At 41.3% G+C, this 21,357-nt stretch overlaps 1 long non-coding RNA gene across 1 annotated transcript; it reads right to left on the bottom strand.

Annotated features, from left to right (window-relative positions):
• Window positions 1-295: 295 nt before the first annotated feature.
• On the bottom strand, window positions 296-1,163 carry LOC110934623. Its single transcript, XR_002585341.2, has 3 exons — window positions 1,049-1,163; window positions 710-770; window positions 296-381 (listed from the first exon to the last, which is right to left on the bottom strand). It is a non-coding gene; the product is annotated as an uncharacterized LOC110934623 (long non-coding RNA).
• Window positions 1,164-21,357: the final 20,194 nt, after the last annotated feature.

Below are 21,357 nucleotides of genomic sequence, written 5' to 3'. Positions count from 1 at the left end.
GACCAGGCTGTTCGACCCATTATCACTTATTTCCATTTAACGCGTTACTCATCGTTATGATATCGAACTATTCAGGCTAACCCTACTCTCAAGTGCTCCCTTCAATCCATCAATCATTCGCTGTGAGTATACTCGAACTGTGATAACACACCCAGATAAGGATGCACCATACACAATTGATACCAACTTACCAGTAAACACTTACGTTATTGATACAAACGGTAATGTACAAAAGTTGGAAACTTAAAGGTACAAAGTTTGGTCAAACTACTATTAGCTGATCACGCAAAACTTCCACCAGATAAGAAAGTTTGAGATACTTTATTTCACTAGTCACGCCTATCCGAGATAAACAACCCGCCCAAGACTAACCATCATTTCCTGTGACACATGCTTAAAAGACGTCAGATATTACACTGGTAAGTTTATGAATATACACAATTTACAATTCACATTATTTAATCATGACTTGTACCCGCCCATGTTATCATAACCCAACGTTACCACGTAACTTACATAACCATACAGTTAATGCCCACTACACCACAGGTGTAGTACCGACAAATCCCGCCGTAGCGGCACGTATAAGGGACCACAAATATCATGTGTATGTCATGCTCAGGTGATATACATGCGTACAACAGTCATGCCATATTATTACAGTTTAGGACAAGCATGTTCACATTTGAAAAGCATTCATAAAACTCACCTCTTGCTAGTAGCTAACCGTTGATACAATTGCTAGTATGATCAGGTACTATCTCAAGGTCCTGACACAATTTACATAATCCTAAGTTAGGTAATGGTACACCTAACTAGTCATTATCATGGTTGGATATTGGTTAACCCTACCTTGTTTAAGCATGGTTGATCAGTCCATGCCTAACTAAGGCTAGGCTACCCAATACCCGCCCCTGACAATAACCCTAGTACCTAAAAATAATACTAACACTACTACCACTAATATATTATTACTAATAATAAAACTAATATTAACTACTAAAAATAAATAATAAATACCTAAACATAAACTTAAACGAGAGTATACCTCAAGACTATCTACGGCACGTTGATGTAGAGTTTCCCTACTCCTGCTCCTACTCGTGCTCCAAAAACGACTACTAACAACACCCAACGGGGTATTGTATACGCGGGATTCTCAATACTAGAGCGTTCCCGTTAAAATTTTGGTGTATCTAAAATCCTACAATTTAACTCCTATATATATATGAAGCAAGCAGGCACCTCAATTCCTTTCTGGGCGATGTGGGACATTGACGTGCTTGCTAGCTAGCTTAGTTATATTAATTCAGCTGCTTCACTCGTTTTTCTTGTATAACTTTTAAAATATGACGTTTTATAAAACGACGAATATGTCATTAGAACGAGCCTATTTTTATCTACGTTTTAACCTAAGTTTCATTAAAAATGGAGTAAGGTAAATAAAATAATATATTTAATTATTAATATTAAACGGTCTCTTATAATAGCCAGGGCTTATACAGATGTCTCATATTTCAACTAAATATTTCAACTAACCATTTTACTCGTTACTTAGTCGTTCAACAATATATAAATTATAAATTTTAAATATAATTTTATTTGTTCACAAAACAGGATGTTACAACTCTCCCCACCTTATAGAAATTTCATCCGCGAAATTTAAGCAAAGAGATGTGGATATTTTTGTTTCATCTCGTCTTCTTTTTCCCATGTCTCTTCAGGTCCTCTCCTTGCATCCCATTTGACTCGTACTAGAGGAAACTCCCTGTTTCTTAATTTCTTTATGTGTCGATCTATGATCTGAATGGGGCACTCTGTGAAGTTCAACTTGTCATTGATCTGGATCTCCTGCCAGGGTATCTCAAGTGACTCGTCCGCTAGACACTTTCTTAAATTTGACACGTGAAACGTGTCATGAATTCCTTGTAATTCTGTTGGCAATTTTAACCTATATGCTACAGTGTCACACCCCCAAAATCCACCTGCGGAGTACCACCGCTTGGGAGCGTGACTGACCAGGATCAAGCCATCAATCATATCAAACATAGCATTTAATAATAAAAGTAATCAATGTAAATCATCTTGACATGATTGATGTATCAAAACCAAACATCGTTTAAATAGCGGAAGCATAGTATGAAATCTCAAAATAGTTATAAGTTCAGATAAAGTTCATGGTCCGTATCCCACAACGACCTGCTCCTCCTTGTGCAAGCTCCATAATGTACCTAAGGTCCTGCAAGGCATGTAGCAAATAATCAACAATCTAGTTGAGCGAGTTCACAGAAAGTAAGTTTCATAACATAATGCATAAGTATAGCTAGTGGGGGCTTCCCATACTAGTGTGTACTAAAGGTGGGGGCTTCCCAAACCTTGTGCTCATATTACTGATGGGGGCTTCCCATGTTTATCCTGGCTAATGAGGGCTTCTCATTAACGGTACTTACTAGACTAACTTCCGACCATGTGTTCTTCTTTACCGAGAACAGGAAAACGTACAGGGTCACGTAGGCTTTACGTGACGTGCCCTTCCCCGAGGACAGTGGTACGCGTGGGGGCTACGTAGGCTTTACGCAGCGTGGCCTTCCGACCTGGAAGCCAGTAGATGGTATTGGGTTACGTAGGCTTTACGTAACGTGTCCTCCCGACCCGAGAGACAAATGGCAGTTATACTGGGTTACGTAGGCTTTACGTAACGTGTCCTGACTAACCTGAGGACGATGGTCTATAGTCTAGAGAATGCGTAAGTACGAGTAATCATTCCATATTCAACATATCCAACCCAATTCCCAACCCGGGAATCCCATGCCTTGGCTGTGTGAACTCACCTTGGTTTGCTCGGCAGATACACAAAGGAAAGAGGGTTCTTGAACTAACAGTGGTCAACCACGTCCTAATAGGGTTACCACACAAGTCAGGTTCGGTTCAAGTAATTCACGTATATATATCATAGCAACACGTAATGCACGTAAACAGTCAACATGTCGTAAACATCACTTGTGATTTGAATGTCTAATCCCAAACTATACCCGGCCCAGAATTATACAAGTCCAATCATAAAGGTCTCGGCCCAAATAATATAAGCAGTCCAATAACAATCAGTCATATGTCCAACTAGCAGTCAATCGCATAAATCCAGTTATTTGGCCCAATTGATTGGGCCCGTGACAATGTAGGCCCAAAACAGTGTGTATGTAAATGGTCTCGAGTCGCAACAGAGATTACGAGTCGCAACTGAGGGTTACGAGTTGGCAAGGTCCGGTTACGAGTCGTAACGGGACTCGCAACCCCGGTCTCGGCTTGTCATGGCCTGGTTACGAGTCGCAACTGGACTCGCAACCATGGTTTCGATTCATGCTGTTGTGGTCTCGAGTGGTGTACTGACTCGCAATCCGAGTCGCAACCAGATGTGTAACAGTTTTCCATAATTTCCTTAATTATCAACAACGTTTATTCCGCAAAATTAGCAAACAGATCAAACAGTTTCGGAAATAGATCAATCATAGAAATCATCAATTCAATATTCCGTTCAAAACATATTCATACGTGTTCATCTCCATCATTCGGAACATCATCTCGGCAATTCAATCAGTAATCAGTCTATAAACATCATTAACTTATGAACCGTATCATCATACTAACATGCCACTTAAAACACATGTGCAAACAGAATCCTCACAGCCGGTTACAAACATCAATTCGGACCAAATAACAAATCACTCATGCAACCTATTTCGTATGTAATCATGATCACCATTCACAAAAGTCGATTAACAAGAACACAATCAACATGTGGCAAAACCCTATATTATCATGCGAGGCTATTATATCACACACCAAACAATAATACATCAAACACTAACCGGTTACAAGTAGAGGAAAGTGGTGAAGGTGAGGCTGCCCTTGGTTCCGGTCAAGAGAAAGAGAGTGTGTGTGTTCTTGATTGCAAGATTTGTGAAAACTAAAACCCTAATGACATGTGGGTATGTATACGTATGAAGGGAAGTGGGCCGAAACCCCACATGGGCTACCTCAAGGTCTCGAGTCCAACCATATGGACCGAGTGGGTTTGTGAAATCAAGTGGGTGTTGTGCATTTTGGGCCGTTCATAACATATATACACACATAATGCACATTCATAACATAGCATTCATTAAATCCAACATATAATTCAGTTCTCGTAAGCACGTAACGTTACATCACAGTAAGTCTAAAGTTCGAGTTGTCACATTATCCCCAACTAATTGGAAATTTCGTCCCGAAATTTGGTATGCACTCACTGAGGAAGCTAGGTAAACTGTATTGTTCACTGGTTTTCCTGGGGTGTCACATACAGGACCAACCCTTTCGATTATCTCAAATGGTCCAATATAGCGCGGACTTAGTTTTCCTTTCTTCCTGAAACGAATGATACCTTTCCAAGGCGAGACCTTAAGTAATACCTTGTCGCCAACTTGAAATTCTAAGGGTCTTCTTCGTCTGTCGGCATAACTTTTCTGTCTATCTCTAGCAGTCTTCATTCTTTCTCGGATTTGTATGATTTTATTGGTAGTTTCTTCATTAATTTCGGGTCCAGCTAATGGATTTCTACCAATCTCAGTCCAACAAATTGGGGTACGACACTTCCTTCCATATAGTGCTTCAAACGGAGCCGCCTTGATGCTTGCTTGATAACTGTTATTGTATGCAAACTCTATTAGAGGTAAATGCTCATCCCAGTTTCCTCCAAAGTCTATCACACATGCCCTAAGCATGTCTTCCAGTGTTTGTATGGTTCTTTCACTTTGGCCATCTGTCTGTGGGTGATAAGCCGTACTTAAATTTACTTTTGTTCCCAATTCCTTTTGGAAGCTTTGCCAAAATCTGGACGTAAAACGGCTATCTCTATCTGATATAATGGAGATAGGTACTCCATGACGGGTGACAATTTCTTTGACATAAATTCTTGCTAATTTATCCATTTTATAATCTTCTCGTATTGGCAAGAAATGAGCAGACTTAGTTAAACGATCTACTATAACCCAAATAGTATCGTGACCATTCTTAGTTCGTGGAAGTTTAGTAATGAAATCCATGGTTATCATCTCCCATTTCCATGCAGGGATCTCGGGTTGGATTAAACATCCTGCAGGCTTCTGATGTTCTGTTTTGACCTGTGAACACGTCATGCATTTTTCCACATATTCATTGATTGATTGCTTCATCCCTGGCCACCAATATTCATCTCGAATATTCTTGTACATCTTTGTACTGCCAGGATGCATTGTATACTTTGATCTATGTGCTTCTTCCATCACCATATCCCTGAGTCCTCCCAGAATAGGTATCCAAATCCTATTGTGGAGTCTTAGTATTCCATCTTCTCCTTTAACAAGTAGTTCTTGTTTTCCCACCATCCTTTCTTTGTTAATCTGCTCAACTTTCAGGGCATGTGTCTGTGCATCCTTAATTCGTTCTAGTAAACCTATTTTCACTTCAATTCTAGATGCACGTATTCTTAAAGGTTTAACTTTGTCCTTCCGACTAAGGGCATCTGCTACTACATTAGCTTTTCCTGGATGGTAACGAATTTCACAATCATAGTCATTCAACAACTCCATCCATCTCCTCTGTCTCATGTTCAACATCTTTTGCTCAAATATATACTTTAGGCTTTGGTGATCAGTGTAGATCATGTGACATCTGTGCTTGTAATCATTGTAAACAGTTCAGTTATCAATGAAATAAAGTTATTTGATCCCTATGTTTGTTTGTTTATATTTGATGTTTTTCATGTTTTGACTTTTATTCGATTTCAAACTCTATATCGCTTTCTGGAGAATTATACGCAAACTGGTGCGTAAACGTAATCAGTTATGCGCAACAAATACTCCGGAACATCAATTCATGCTTAACATACCTTAAATAACCTTTACATAACTTAGAAATAAGTTTTACAGGCTTTGGTATGGCAAAATCCAGTCAATCCGCTTACAGGGACTAAAATTGACAAACTGCGAAAGTATGCCGATTTGAACTGTAACGAACATTCCGGAACATGATCATAAGTTAAACACACCTTAAATATCCTTTACATAACTTAGAAATAGGCTTTGAGGGGTTCAGTGTGCTAAAATAAACTTTTGAGTCATTCAGGGACTAAAAGCGTCAAAAAGTGCATAAGTTTGCATTTTCGCGCATAACTTATGTTCTGAATACATCCGGACATCCAAAAATTTATGTAAGCACTAAAATATTATGTTTTAGTGTTTGGCTTGTCAAAAATCCATTCGTCGCGCAATTTGGACCGTTTTTGCGTCCGTTACGACTTCCGTCGTAATTAACCGAACAACGCAATCGTACGGCCAAACGAACCGACATCCGGCATATTTTTGAGCATGTTTTATGTTCCCTATACTTTAACATCCTTGTAGAGCTCAAAAATGGGTTTGACGGGTGTTAGAAGTGCCAAAACACGACCATACGCGCACAGGGACCAAAGCTGCCAAAACTGAAACATCGCTGGTCTGCAGGGTCCTTACGGACCGTATGGACCTGCTTACGGTCCGTAAAGCCTCCCCAGAACAGCAGAATGTGCTTTCCAGCCATTTCCAGCTGTTACACACCTTTACCCATGGTTTCTTGCATCTTGTGGACTGGTTTTGGATGTCCCATGGTTTTCTAAAACTATGGGCTTGATGTGTACGACTAGGATTGAATCAGCTACCCAATGCCGAACTGGCAGAAATCATCGCACAGCATATGGCTGCTGCGTTCCCGAATCTTATTGCTCAGCTTAACCAAGCCAACATCAATCAGAACGCTCCTTGTAACTTCAAGAGCTTCAATTCGGCTAAACCACTCAAGTTCAGTGGTACTGAGGGGGCAACTGGGCTCCTTCAATGGTTTGAGAGCATTGAGAATACTTTCCGTCATGTTCAGTGTCCTGATAATCGCAAAGTTGAGTTTGCTTCAAGTGTTTTTCAGAAGAGGGCGTTAACATGGTGGAACGGGGTTATGAGAGATCGAGGTGCTGAAGTCGCTTTAGCGCAAACATGGGCTGAATTGAGGACTCTCATGATGAGTGAGTTTTGTCCTCGTCATGAGCTATGAAAGTTGGAAAGGGAGTTTGACGATCTGAAACAGGTTAGTGGTGAGCACCGGGCGTATACTGATAGATATGAAGAGTTGAGTTTGTTATGCCCAACAATGGTCACCCCACTTGACAAGGCTATCGAAAGATACATCGATGGTCTACCTGACTCTGTGCAAGACATCGTTACTGGTAGTAAACCTACCACTGTTCGTCAGGCAATCGAACTATCTGCAACGTTGACAAAATCGCAGATCAGAAAGGGTAAATTGCATAAGAAGGGTGACAAGGGCAAGAATCAAGCGTCTGACAAAGGGGATAGCAAGAAAGGTAAGAAGGGGAAGGATTCTGGCTCATCAAAGGGCTCCAGGAAGCGAAAGGCTTCCCAAAATTTTGCCATCACTGCCCAACAGAACCAAACGTCTCCCAATCAGCCAGCGCAGCCTCCCGCAAAGAAGCGGTATGAAGGGAATGCACCTTTGTGCAATAGGTGCAATAGTCACCATCAACAGCAACTCCCGTGTCGCTTCTGTACCAACTGTGGAAAATCGGGTCATCTTGCAGAGGTTTGTCGTTCTGCTAGAAATCCAGCCCAACAGGGAGCTCAACTACCTGTTCAACAGCAAGCACAAGTTGCACGACCTCACTATCCTCCTGGCTCGTGCTTTAATTGCGGAGACCTGACCCATTATCGAAACCAGTGTCCAAGGCTGGTTAATGCAAATCCAGTTCAGGCTCAGGCTCGTGGACGAGCTTTTAATATGAATGCTGTTGAGGCGCAAGCAGACAACGAGGTGGTGAACGGTACGTTCTTAGTTAATAATCAACCTGCATCTGTTCTTTTTGATTCAGGGGCCGATAAGAGTTTTGTGTCGTTATCTTTTGAGCCCTTGCTTCGCGTGTCTAGAACGAAACTAGGTAAGCCTTTGACTATTGAAGTTGCGAGTGGTGAACCCATTGTTCTTGATTCTGTTCTTCGCAACTGCCAGTTGAACCTTAACGACCATCTTTTTCCTATTGACCTCACGCCTATGCAACTTGGAAGCTTCAACATTATTGTGGGTATGGATTGGTTAGCCAAGCATCGCGCAGAGGTAGTTTGCTTTGAGAAGATCGTTCGTGTGCCGCTTTCGTCATGTGAGATACTACAGGTTCGTGGTGAAAAACCTGCTAGTAGCCTCAAGCTTATGTCTTGTTTTCAAGCTCGGAAGTATCTGCGAAAGAACTATGTGGCCTTCCTAGCACATGTTACGGCAGATAAAGACCAAGGTAAGTCTATTCAAGATATCCCTGTTGTTCGGGATTATCCGGAGCTGTTTCCTGAAGAATTACCTGGTCTACCCCCAGCACGCCAAGTCGAGTTCCGTATTGATCTTGTACCTGGTGCAAATCCTATTGCCAGGGCTCCCTATCGTCTTGCACCGTCTGAGATGCAAGAACTGTCTAAGCAGCTTCAAGAGCTTTCTGACAAAGGTTTTATTCGTCCTAGCTTTTCACCTTGGGGTGCTCCCATTCTTTTTGTCAAGAAAAAGGATGGATCCTTCAGAATGTGTATCGATTATCGTGAGCTGAATAAGCTTACTATCAAGAATTGATATCCCCTACCTCGCATTGATGATCTCTTTGACCAGTTACAGGGTGCTACTTGCTTCTCTAAGATTGACCTTCGTTCTGGGTATCACCAACTTCGTGTGCATGAAGAGGATATTCCCAAGACAGCATTCCGCACTCGATATGGGCATTATGAGTTCACAGTCATGCCATTCGGTTTGACCAATGCTCCTGCTGTTTTCATGGACTTAATGAATAGGGTTTGTAAGCCTTATTTGGATAAGTTCATCATTGTTTTTATTGATGACATCTTGATTTATTCTAAGATGCGAGCTGATCACGAGCACCATCTTCGTCTTACTCTGGAACTCCTAAAGAAAGAGCAACTTTTTGCCAAGTTCTCCAAGTGTGAATTTTGGCTTAAGGAAGTTCAATTTTTAGGACATATTGTCAACGAACAAGGTATACATGTAGATCCCTCCAAGATCAGTGCGATTAAGGATTGGAATACGCCTACTACTCCTACTGAGGTTCGTTCTTTTCTTGGTCTTGCGGGTTATTACCACCGCTTCATCGAGAACTTCTCGAAGATTGCAGTTCCTCTAGCTGCCCTAACTCAGAAGAATAAACCCTTTGAATGGGGTTCTAAGCAAGAAGAAGTATTTCAGACCTTGAAGCAGAAGCTTTGTGATGCACCTATTCTGACTTTGCCTGAAGGCAATGATGATTTTGTTGTTTACTGTGATGCATCGAAATTGGGTCTTGGCTGTGTTCTAATGCAAAGGAACAAAGTCATAGCCTACGCATAGAGACAATTGAAGGTACATGAGAGAAACTACACCACTCATGATCTTGAGTTGGGTGCAGTTGTCTTCGCTCTCAAAATCTGGAGACACTATTTGTACGGTACAAAATGCGTGGTTTTCACTGACCACAAAAGTCTTCAGCATATCTTCAATCAGAAAGAACTCAACATGAGGCAAAGACGTTGGGTCGAACTCCTAAACGACTATGATTGCGAAATTCGCTACCATCCTGGTAAAGCGAATGTTGTGGCTGACGCATTAAGTCGTAAGGAACGTACTATGCTTCATTGTGTTCGTGTTCAATCTGCTGTTCAAGCTCGATCTGATATCCAAGCACGCATTACTCAGGCTCAACAGGCTTGTGTTTCACAAGACATGATGGGTAAGGAATTACCCTATCACATTAAGCCTGATCTTGTGCTGAAGGATGATGGATCATATTATTTCACGGACCGTTTGTGGGTCCCAAGCCAAGATGATCTTCGCACTTTGCTTATGGATGAAGCCCATAAGTCTCGTTATTCTGTTCATCCCGGCTCAGACAAAATGTATAAGGATCTTCGTACTCAGTATTGGTGGCCTGGTATGAAGAAAGACATTGCCTTGTACGTTTCCAAATGCCTTACTTGTCTCAAGGTTAAGGCTGAACACCAACATCCTTATGGTCTTTTGGAGCAACCAGAGATCCCAGTTTGGAAATGGGAAAACATTGCTATGGATCTCATTACCAAACTCCCGCGCACTAAGAAAGGTCATGATGCCATCTGGGTAGTTGTTGATCGTCTTACAAAGTCAGCGCATTTCCTGCCGATCCGTGAGAATCTATCTGCTGAAGATCTGGCTAAAATCTATGTGGATGAAATCGTATCTCGACATGGTGTTCCCCTGAACATTATTTCTGATAGAGATGCTCGTTTCTCTCCTCGTTTTTGGAGAACCATGCAATCTGCTATGGGGACCCAACTCAATCTGAGCACAGCATATCATCCACAAACAGATGGCCAAACTGAAAGAACAATCCAGACACTGGAGGATATGCTTAGAGCTTGTGTGATCGATTTTGGTGGTAGTTGGGATTCACATCTTCCATTGATTGAATTCTCCTACAACAACAGTTATCACTCCAGCATCAATATGGCTCCTTTCGAGGCTCTCTATGGTCGAAAATGTCGTTCACCTGTCTGCTGGAATGAAGTAGGTGAGGCTCAACTTACTGGACCTGACCTCATTCTAAAGACAACTGACAAGGTTAAGAAAGTTCGTGATAACTTACAGGCAGCTCGAAGCCGTCAAAAGAGTTACGCGGACCAACGACGCAAGCCCTTGGAATTCCAGGTCGGTAATCGTGTATTACTTAAGGTCTCACCTTGGAAAGGTGTGATCAGATTTGGAAAGACAGGAAAACTTGCACCTAGATACGTTGGACCATTCAAGATCGTCGAAAGAATCGGTAAGGTAGCCTACAGACTTGCATTACCTCCCGAACTTGGAAATGTTCATCCAACCTTCCACGTATCCAATCTCAAAAAGTGTTTAGCTGATGAGAACCTCCACATACCACTTGACGAAATCTGTGTCGATAAAACACTTCATTTTGTTGAGAAACCTGTGGAAATTATGGATCGTGAAGTCAAATGGCTTAAACGCAAGCGCATTCCGTTGGTTAAAGTTCGGTGGGAATCTAAACGTGGACCCGAGTTTACTTGGGAACGTGAAGATCAAATGAAGGCGAAATATCCACATCTTTTCCCACGAGTTTCCTCTAAACGAATTTCGGGACGAAATTCCCACAAGTAGGGGAGACTGTGACATCTGTGCTTGTAATCATTGTAAACAGTTCAATTATCAATGAAATAAAGTTATTTGATCCCTATGTTTGTTTGTTTATGTTTGATGTTTTTCATGTTTTGACTTTTATTCGATTTCAAACTCTATATCGCTTTCTGGAGAATTATACGCAAACTGGTGCGTAAACGTAATCAGTTATGCGCGACAAATACTCCGGAACATCAATTCATGCTTAACATACCTTAAATAACCTTTACATAACTTAGAAATAAGTTTTGAAGGCTTTGGTATGGCAAAATCCAGTCAATCCGCTTACAGGGACTAAAATTGACAAACTGCGAAAGTATGCCGATTTGAACTGTAACGAACATTCCGGAACATGATCATAAGTTAAACACACCTTAAATATCCTTTACATAGCTTAGAAATAGGCTTTGAGGGGTTTGGTGTGCTAAAATAAACTTTTGAGTCATTTAGGGACTAAAAGCGTCAAAAAGTGCATAAGTTTGCATTTTCGCGCATAACTTACGTTCTGAATACATCCGGACATCCAAAAATTTATGTAAGCACTAAAATATTATGTTTTAGTGTTTGGCTTGTCAAAAATCCATTCGTCGCGCAATTTGGACCGTTTTTGCGTCCGTTACGACTTCCGTCGTAATTAACCGAACCACGCAATCGTATGGCCAAACGAACCGACATCCGGCATATTTTTGAGCATGTTTTATGTTCCCTATACTTTAACATCCTTGTAGAGCTCAAAAATGGGTTTGACGGGTGTTAGAAGTGCCAAAACACGACCATACGCGCACAGGGACCAAAGCTGCCAAAACTGAAACATTGCTGGTCTGCAGGGCCCTTACGGACCGTATGGACCTGCTTACGGTCCGTAAAGCCTCCCCAGAACAGCAGAATGTGCTTTCCAGCCATTTCCAGCTGTTACACACCTTTACCCATGGTTTCTTGCATCTTGTGGACTGGTTTTGGATGTCCCATGGTTTTCTAAAACTATGGGCTTGATGTGTACGGCTAGGATTGAATCTCGGATTACGAGGAACGATCCTAACGGTTCTACGAAATCTATAAATACCCCCCACCCCATTCACTCAAACCCACTTGATTTTTCTGAGATTTCTCTAAGTTGAAGTGTAACCACTTCATACCTGAGAATACTTGGAAAGATCAATCTTGCGGGGACCTTCTGTAAGTTTTCTTTCGCGTTTTTCGTTCATTTTAGCGTTAAAGTCAAGCTGTGTTTGACTTTTTGTATTGACCAGTTTATGGTCAACGCGAAGTTCTTTTGAACTTCATAACGTGAGCGTAATCACGATGGTTATAGTCCCTAGTGACTATACCTACTGATTACCACGTTATCTAGGCTCAGTGACGAGTCGTAGTTTCGGCCAAAATGCGTTTTCTCGCGTATTTTGTAACCAAACTACTCTAGGGTATTAAAACTGTTTGTTTTAATACCAAACCTATTTTCTAACTTCACTAAACATGTTCTAGCATGTTTAGCTCGTCGCTTCTAGTTTTGTGGTTGTCTAAGGGTCGTAAGGTAAGCGATCTAATCAATCGCTTATGCTTACGAACCCGACCCATTTGGTCGATCATTAGGATCCGACCAAACACTTTAGGTGACCATAGTTGTATAGGGAATAACCTTCCGAGGTTATACCTTATGGTCACATCGTTTAACTAGTTGTATGATAGGTAATGTATGTGCCTCAGGTAAATTACCAAAATACCCTTTTTACGCCAAATTTCATTTTAAGTCTATATAACACAATCTTTGGTATCTAAACTAATTTAGCAACTATATTAAACATGTTAAGGCACATCTTACTTGTCATAGGGCTAGTTAGGCATTCCGAACGTTTTCTACGCGAACGACGCGTTAAAGTAGCATAAGCTACCTAAGCGGGTCGTAACGGGTCAAGAGCACTTAGGATAGGTTTCGTTTTAGTACATAGGCTTTGTCAGACCATATTACATAAGTTCCCACACTTATTTGGTTTACAAAACCTCGTACTACCCGATCCTCCGATAGGTCCGTTTATTAATGTAGATACCTATATAGGTGCCGTTTGATTCCGTGATCTTCTAGCATTGCTTGGTGGTTATCCTACGACTTCTAAGCAATCTCAAGTGAGTACATAGACCCCTCTTTTACTGTTTTTCAAACATTTTGGGGTGAAACACATGTGCCTACTTGTTACTTGCATGCTTTCATGTTTTCGCATTATATACTTGCTATGTTCATTAGTACATTGTTTTACATGACATTTTCATGCTATGTATGTTCATCATACTTAGTACACTCGTTTTACATGACATTTTCATGCTATGTATGTTCATCATACTTAGTACATTCGATTTACCATTTTCATGCTACGTATGTTCATCATACTTAGTACATTTGTTTTACTTGATATTTCACGCTATGTGTGTACATTTGATTATATACATTCATTAACTTTGATCACGCCGCTCGTTAGTAGGTAGTGGTACCATAGGAATTGACAACTCCCGTTCCTGACATCCTGGGTATGTTTGGATGAAAGGAATGACCGAATTCGATTTAAACATAAAAACCGATAGACCTTTAATTTGTTTAAAGGTTTATCACCACAGTCACAAGGCTTGAATGTACGCATTTTCACAATACCGCATAAATGTTTGTATTCAGTATAGCATGCATCTCCACAAAACATAACGTTGATTTAAACTGAGTTTTACTTCAATACTTTGTTTTGTGCATTTTCACCTATGGTTTAGTTGATACATATTTCACTTACCATACATGACATCTTGTTTACACATGACATGATTGACATTGACATAGACATTTTGACATTATTACACACATTACATGATTTACATTTAACGTTAGACATGGTTTTTCGCATAAACATTTTGACATTTGGTTAAACATAAACATGTTTACATTGGCGGTTTGTTTGGGTAAGTGATTTAAGTAACGAGGCGTGTGTAATATGATACAAACATGGTGGATACGCCGCTGGTACTTCCTATATATAAGTGTTTGTATGATATTACGCATCGCAGCATTGTTTAAATCATTTCAGTTTAGCTATATAACATATTTTCACAATACATTGTTTTACAAACAACTTGTTTTATACAACTTATTTTACTTGGTTATTCATTTAACCATACATTATTCTTTCAAAAATACATATCTACCATCGTTTTTCAAATGATTTACAAACAATACAATCAACAAGGTTCATGACTACATTTCATTAAACATTTTTTCTAAAAACCTAAGTCATGGATCCTATTTTCACAAAACCTATGTATCTCACATGCATTTTTATGCTGACGTACCTATTTTCACATGTGTTTCAGGAGCAAATGCATAGGATGATCGTGATACACTAGGATGGACTTGGGCCTTAGTGACGATAAAATGGATCTAGACTAGTTAAAACTTGTTATGTACTTTATTTATTTTTATTTTTATTTTAAGACAATGTAACTTGTGGGTTCTCGTTGAAACAATGTATTCCACCCTTGGGTGATGAATAAAATATTATTTGAATTACCTTGGTTGTGGAACAATAATTCTGTTACAACACTCCCCGACGTTTCCGCCACGATTTGATGTCTTACGTGGTCGGGGTGTGACAGAAGAGTTGGTATCAGAGCCAATGGTTATAGGGAATTAGGTTATTAGTAATGCTTTGACCTAGACTATAACCTTTCTAGGACCCCAACACAAGTTGTCTTGTGTTTAGATTTTAAAACATGCACTTCACCTATCCTTAGGTGATCACCAAAACAAGAACCCAGTTTTCTAAAACGATTTTTGAAAAACAATCTTCTGTTTTCAAATGATTTATTATATGATTTTAAACCCTTCCAGTTTGATTTTTGGCCTTGTGCCTTCCAAGTTTTCAAAATCTCGTCAAAGTTTTGGGTTCTAAATAGTGTGAACACGTGCAAACTGGAAGAGTGAATGCCTGTACCCTGGGTTTTCTGTCTAAGGCTAGAGTGTTCGTACAAATCCACATAATCGGACCAGTCACTCTTACCTGGGAACTCCTTGGGTGAGTGTTCACTTATAGGCGAGCATGTCTTCGCTAAGCATTATTTATGAGCCCATTTACTTTGATTAGTCACTGTGTGTCATTTGTTTGCTTTGTGATACGGACAAATGACCACCATCCTTGCTTTGTTGATTTTGTTTCGTCTCGTTCTTTTCATCTAATCACTCATTTCCTCTCATGTTTTCCTCTCTTGTTAGCATGCCTCCTCGACGCGAAAATCAGCTACCCAATGCCGAACTGACAGAAATCATCGCACAGCATATGGCTGCTGCGTTCCCGAATCTTATTGCTCAGCTTAACCAAGCCAACATCAATCAGAACGCTCCTTGTAACTTCAAGAGCTTCAATTCGGCTAAACCACTCAAGTTCAGTGGTACTGAGGGGGCAACTGGGCTCCTTCAATGGTTTGAGAGCATTGAGAATACTTTCCGTCATGTTCAGTGTCCTGATAATCGCAAAGTTGAGTTTGCTTCAAGTGTTTTTCAGAAGAGGGCGTTAACATGGTGGAACGGGGTTATGAGAGATTGAGGTGATGAAGTCGCTTTAGTGCAAACATGGGCTGAATTGAGGACTCTCATGATGAGTGAGTTTTGTCCTCGTCATGAGCTATGAAAGTTGGAAAGGGAGTTTGACGATCTGAAACAGGTTAGTGGTGAGCACCGGCGTATACTGATAGATATGAAGAGTTGAGTTTGTTATGCCCAACAATGGTCACCCCACTTGACAAGTCTATCGAAAGATACATCGATGGTCTACCTGACTCTGTGCAAGACATCGTTACTGGTAGTAAACCTACCACTGTTCGTCAGGCAATCGAACTATCTGCAACGTTGACAGAATCGCAGATCAGAAAGGGTAAATTGCATAAGAAGGGTGACAAGGGCAAGAATCAAGCGTCTGACAAAGGGGATAGCAAGAAAGGTAAGAAGGGGAAGGATTCTGGCTCATCAAAGGGCTCCAGGAAGCGAAAGGCTTCCCAAAATTTTGCCATCACTGCCCAACAGAACCAAGCGGCTCCTAATCAGCCAGCGCAGCCTCCCGCAAAGAAGCGGTATGAAGGGAATGCACCTTTGTGCAATAGGTGCAATAGTCACCATCAACAGCAACTCCCATGTCGCTTCTGTACCAACTGTGGAAAATCGGGTCATCTTGTAGAGGTTTGTCGTTCTGCTAGAAATCCAGCCCAACAGGGAGCTCAACTACCTGTTCAACAGCAAGCACAAGCTGCACGACCTCACTATCCTCCTGGCTCGTGCTTTAATTGCGGAGACCTGACCCATTATCGAAACCAGTGTCCAAGGCTGGTTAATGCAAATCCAGTTCAGGCTCAGGCTCGTGGACGAGCTTTTAATATGAATGCTGTTGAGGCGCAAGCAGACAACGAGGTGGTGAACGGTACGTTCTTAGTTAATAATCAACCTGCATCTGTTCTTTTTGATTCAGGGGCCGATAAGAGTTTTGTGTCGTTATCTTTTGAGCCCTTGCTTCGCGTGTCTAGAACGAAACTAGGTAAGCCTTTGACTGTTGAAGTTGCGAGTGGTGAACCCATTGTTCTTGATTCTGTTCTTCGCAACTGCCAGTTGAACCTTAACGACCATCTTTTTCCTATTGACCTCACGCCTATGCAACTTGGAAGCTTCAACATTATTGTGGGTATGGATTGGTTAGCCAAGCATCGCGCAGAGGTAGTTTGCTTTGAGAAGATCGTTCGTGTGCCGCTTTCGTCAGGTGAGATACTACAGGTTCGTGGTGAAAAACCTGCTAGTAGCCTCAAGCTTATGTCTTGTTTTCAAGCTCGGAAGTATCTGCGAAAGAACTATGTGGCCTTCCTAGCACATGTTACGGCAGATAAAGACCAAGGTAAGTCTATTCAAGATATCCCTGTTGTTCGGGATTATCCGGAGCTGTTTCCTGAAGAATTACCTGGTCTACCCCCAGCACGCCAAGTCGAGTTCCGTATTGATCTTGTACCTGGTGCAAATCCTATTGCCAGGGCTCCCTATCGTCTTGCACCGTCTGAGATGCAAGAACTGTCTAAGCAGCTTCAAGAGCTTTCTGACAAAGGTTTTATTCGTCCTAGCTTTTCACCTTGGGGTGCTCCCGTTCTTTTTGTCAAGAAAAAGGATGGATCCTTCAGAATGTGTATCGATTATCGTGAGCTGAATAAGCTTACTATCAAGAATCGATATCCCCTACCTCGCATTGATGATCTCTTTGACCAGTTACAGGGTGCTACTTGCTTCTCTAAGATTGACCTTCGTTCTGGGTATCACCAACTTCGTGTGCATGAAGAGGATATTCCCAAGACAGCATTCCGCACTCGATATGGGCATTATGAGTTCACAGTCATGCCATTCGGTTTGACCAATGCTCCTGCTGTTTTCATGGACTTAATGAATAGGGTTTGTAAGCCTTATTTGGATAAGTTCATCATTGTTTTTATTGATGACATCTTGATTTATTCTAAGACGCGAGCTGATCACGAGCACCATCTTCGTCTTACTCTGGAACTCCTAAAGAAAGAGCAACTTTTTGCCAAGTTCTCCAAGTGTGAATTTTGGCTTAAGGAAGTTCAATTTTTAGGACATATTGTCAACGAACAAGGTATACATGTAGATCCCTCCAAGATCAGTGCGATTAAGGATTGGAATACGCCTACTACTCCTACTGAGGTTCGTTCTTTTCTTGGTCTTGCGGGTTATTACCGCCGCTTCATCAAGAACTTCTCGAAGATTGCAGTTCCTCTAACGGCCCTAACTCAGAAGAATAAACCCTTTGAATGGGGTTCTAAGCAAGAAGAAGCATTTCAGACCTTGAAGCAGAAGCTTTGTGATGCACCTATTCTGACTTTGCCTGAAGGCAATGATGATTTTGTTGTTTACTGTGATGCATCAAAATTGGGTCTTGGCTGTGTTCTAATGCAAAGGAACAAAGTCATAGCCTACGCATCAAGACAATTGAAGGTACATGAGAGAAACTACACCACTCATGATCTTGAGTTGGGTGCAGTTGTCTTCGCTCTCAAAATCTGGAGACACTATTTGTACGGTACAAAATGCGTGGTTTTCACTGACCACAAAAGTTTCAGCATATCTTCAATCAGAAAGAACTCAACATGAGGCAAAGACGTTGGTTCGAACTCCTAAACGACTATGATTGCGAAATTCGCTACCATCCTGGTAAAGCGAATGTTGTGGCTGACGCATTAAGTCGTAAGGAACGTACTATGCTTCATTGTGTTCGTGTTCAATCTGCTATTCAAGCTCGATCTGATATCCAAGCACGCATTACTCAGGCTCAACAGGCTTGTGTTTCACAAGACATGATGGGTAAGGAATTACCCTATCACATTAAGCCTGATCTTGTGCTGAAGGATGATGGATCATATTATTTCACGGACCGTTTGTGGGTCCCAAGCCAAGATGATCTTCGCACTTTGCTTATGGATGAAGCCCATAAGTCTCGTTATTCTCTTCATCCCGGCTCAGACAAAATGTATAAGGATCTTCGTACTCAGTATTGGTGGCCTGGTATGAAGAAAGACATTGCCTTGTACGTTTCCAAATGCCTTACTTGTCTCAAGGTTAAGGCTGAACACCAACATCCTTATGGTCTTTTGGAGCAACCAGAGATCCCAGTTTGGAAATGGGAAAACATTGCTATGGGTCTCATTACCAAACTCCCGCGCACTAAGAAAGGTCATGATGCCATCTGGGTAGTTGTTGATCGTCTTACAAAGTCAGCGCATTTCCTGCCGATCCGTGAGAATCTATCTGCTGAAGATCTGGCTAAAATCTATGTGGATGAAATCGTATCTCGACATGGTGTTCCCCTGAACATTATTTCTGATAGAGATGCTCGTTTCTCTCCTCGTTTTTGGAGAACCATGCAATCTGCTATGGGGACCCAACTCAATCTGAGCACAGCATATCATCCACAAACAGATGGCCAAACTGAAAGAACAATCCAGACACTGGAAGATATGCTTAGAGCTTGTGTGATCGATTTTGGTGGTAGTTGGCATTCACATCTTCTATTGATTGAATTCTCCTACAACAACAGTTATCACTCCATCATCAATATGGCTCCTTTCGAGGCTCTCTATGGTCGAAAATGTCGTTCACCTGTCTGCTGGAATGAAGTAGGTGAGGCTCAGCTTACTGGACCTGACCTCATTCTAAAGACAACTGACAAGGTTAAGAAAGTTCGTGATAACTTACAGGCAGCTCGAAGCCGTCAAAAGAGTTACGCGGACCAACGACGCAAGCCCTTGGAATTCCAGGTCGGTAATCGTGTATTACTTAAGGTCTCACCTTGGAAAGGTGTGATCAGATTTGGAAAGACAGGAAAACTTGCACCTAGATACGTTGGACCATTCAAGATCGTCGAAAGAATCGGTAAGGTAGCCTACAGACTTGCATTACCTCCCGAACTTGGAAATGTTCATCCAACCTTCCACGTATCCAATCTCAAAAAGTGTTTAGCTGATGACAACCTCCACATACCACTTGACGAAATCCGTGTCGATAAAACACTTCATTTTGTTGAGAAACCTGTGGAAATTATGGATCGTGAAGTCAAATGGCTTAAACGCAAGCGCATTCTGTTGGTTAAAGTTCGCTGGGAATCTAAACGTGGACTCGAGTTTACTTGGGAACGTGAAGATCAAATGAAGGCGAAATATCCACATCTTTTCCCACGAGTTTCCTCTAAACGAATTTCGGGACGAAATTCCCACAAGTAGGGGAGACTGTGACATCTGTGCTTGTAATCATTGTAAACAGTTCAATTATCAATGAAATAAAGTTATTTGATCCCTATGTTTGTTTGTTTATGTTTGATGTTTTTCATGTTTTGACTTTTATTCGATTTCAAACTCTATATCGCTTTCTGGAGAATTATACGCAAACTGGTGCGTAAACGTAATCAGTTATGCGCGACAAATACTCCGGAACATCAATTCATGCTTAACATACCTTAAATAACCTTTACATAACTTAGAAATAAGTTTTGAAGGCTTTGGTATGGCAAAATCCAGTCAATCCGCTTACAGGGACTAAAATTGACAAACTGCGAAAGTATGCCGATTTGAACTCTAACGAACATTCCGGAACATGATTATAAGTTAAACACACCTTAAATATCCTTTACATAGCTTAGAAATAGGCTTTGAGGGGTTTGGTGTGCTAAAATAAACTTTTGAGTCATTCAGGGACTAAAAGCGTCAAAAAGTGCATAAGTTTGCATTTTCGCGCATAACTTACGTTCTGAATACATCCGGACATCCAAAAATTTATGTAAGCACTAAAATATTATGTTTTAGTGTTTGGCTTGTCAAAAATCCATTCGTCGCGCAATTTGGACCGTTTTTGCGTCTGTTACGACTTCCGTCGTAATTAACCGAACCACGCAATCGTATGGCCAAACGAACCGACATCCGGCATATTTTTGAGCATGTTTTATGTTCCCTATACTTTAACATCCTTGTAGAGCTCAAAAATGGGTTTGACGGGTGTTAGAAGTGCCAAAACACGACCATACGCGCACAGGGACCAAAGCTGCCAAAACTGAAACATTGCTGGTCTGCAGGGCCCTTACGGACCGTATGGACCTGCTTACGGTCCGTAAAGCCTCCCCAGAACAGCAGAATGTGCTTTCCAGCCATTTCCAGCTGTTACACACCTTTACCCATGGTTTCTTGCATCTTGTGGACTGGTTTTGGATGTCCCATGGTTTTCTAAAAGTATGGGCTTGATGTGTACGGCTAGGATTGAATCTCGGATTACGAGGAACGATCCTAACGGTTCTACGAAATCTATAAATACCCCCCACCCCATTCACTCAAACCCACTTGATTTTTCTGAGAGTTCTCTAAGTTGAAGTGTAACCACTTCATACCTGAGAATACTTGGAAAGATCAATCTTGCGGGGACCTTCTGTAAGTTTTCTTTCGCGTTTTTCGTTCATTTTAGCGTTAAAGTCAAGCTGTGTTTGACTTTCTGCATTGACCAGTTTATGGTCAACGCGAAGTTCGTTTGAACTTCATAACGTGAGCGTAATCACG

This window comes from Helianthus annuus, chromosome 7 (genome assembly GCF_002127325.2).
Source record: "Helianthus annuus cultivar XRQ/B chromosome 7, HanXRQr2.0-SUNRISE, whole genome shotgun sequence".
NCBI classification, from domain to species: Eukaryota; Viridiplantae; Streptophyta; class Magnoliopsida; order Asterales; family Asteraceae; genus Helianthus; species Helianthus annuus.
Note: the sequence above shows the minus strand (reverse complement) of the source record. Positions and strands in the feature narration are given on the sequence as shown.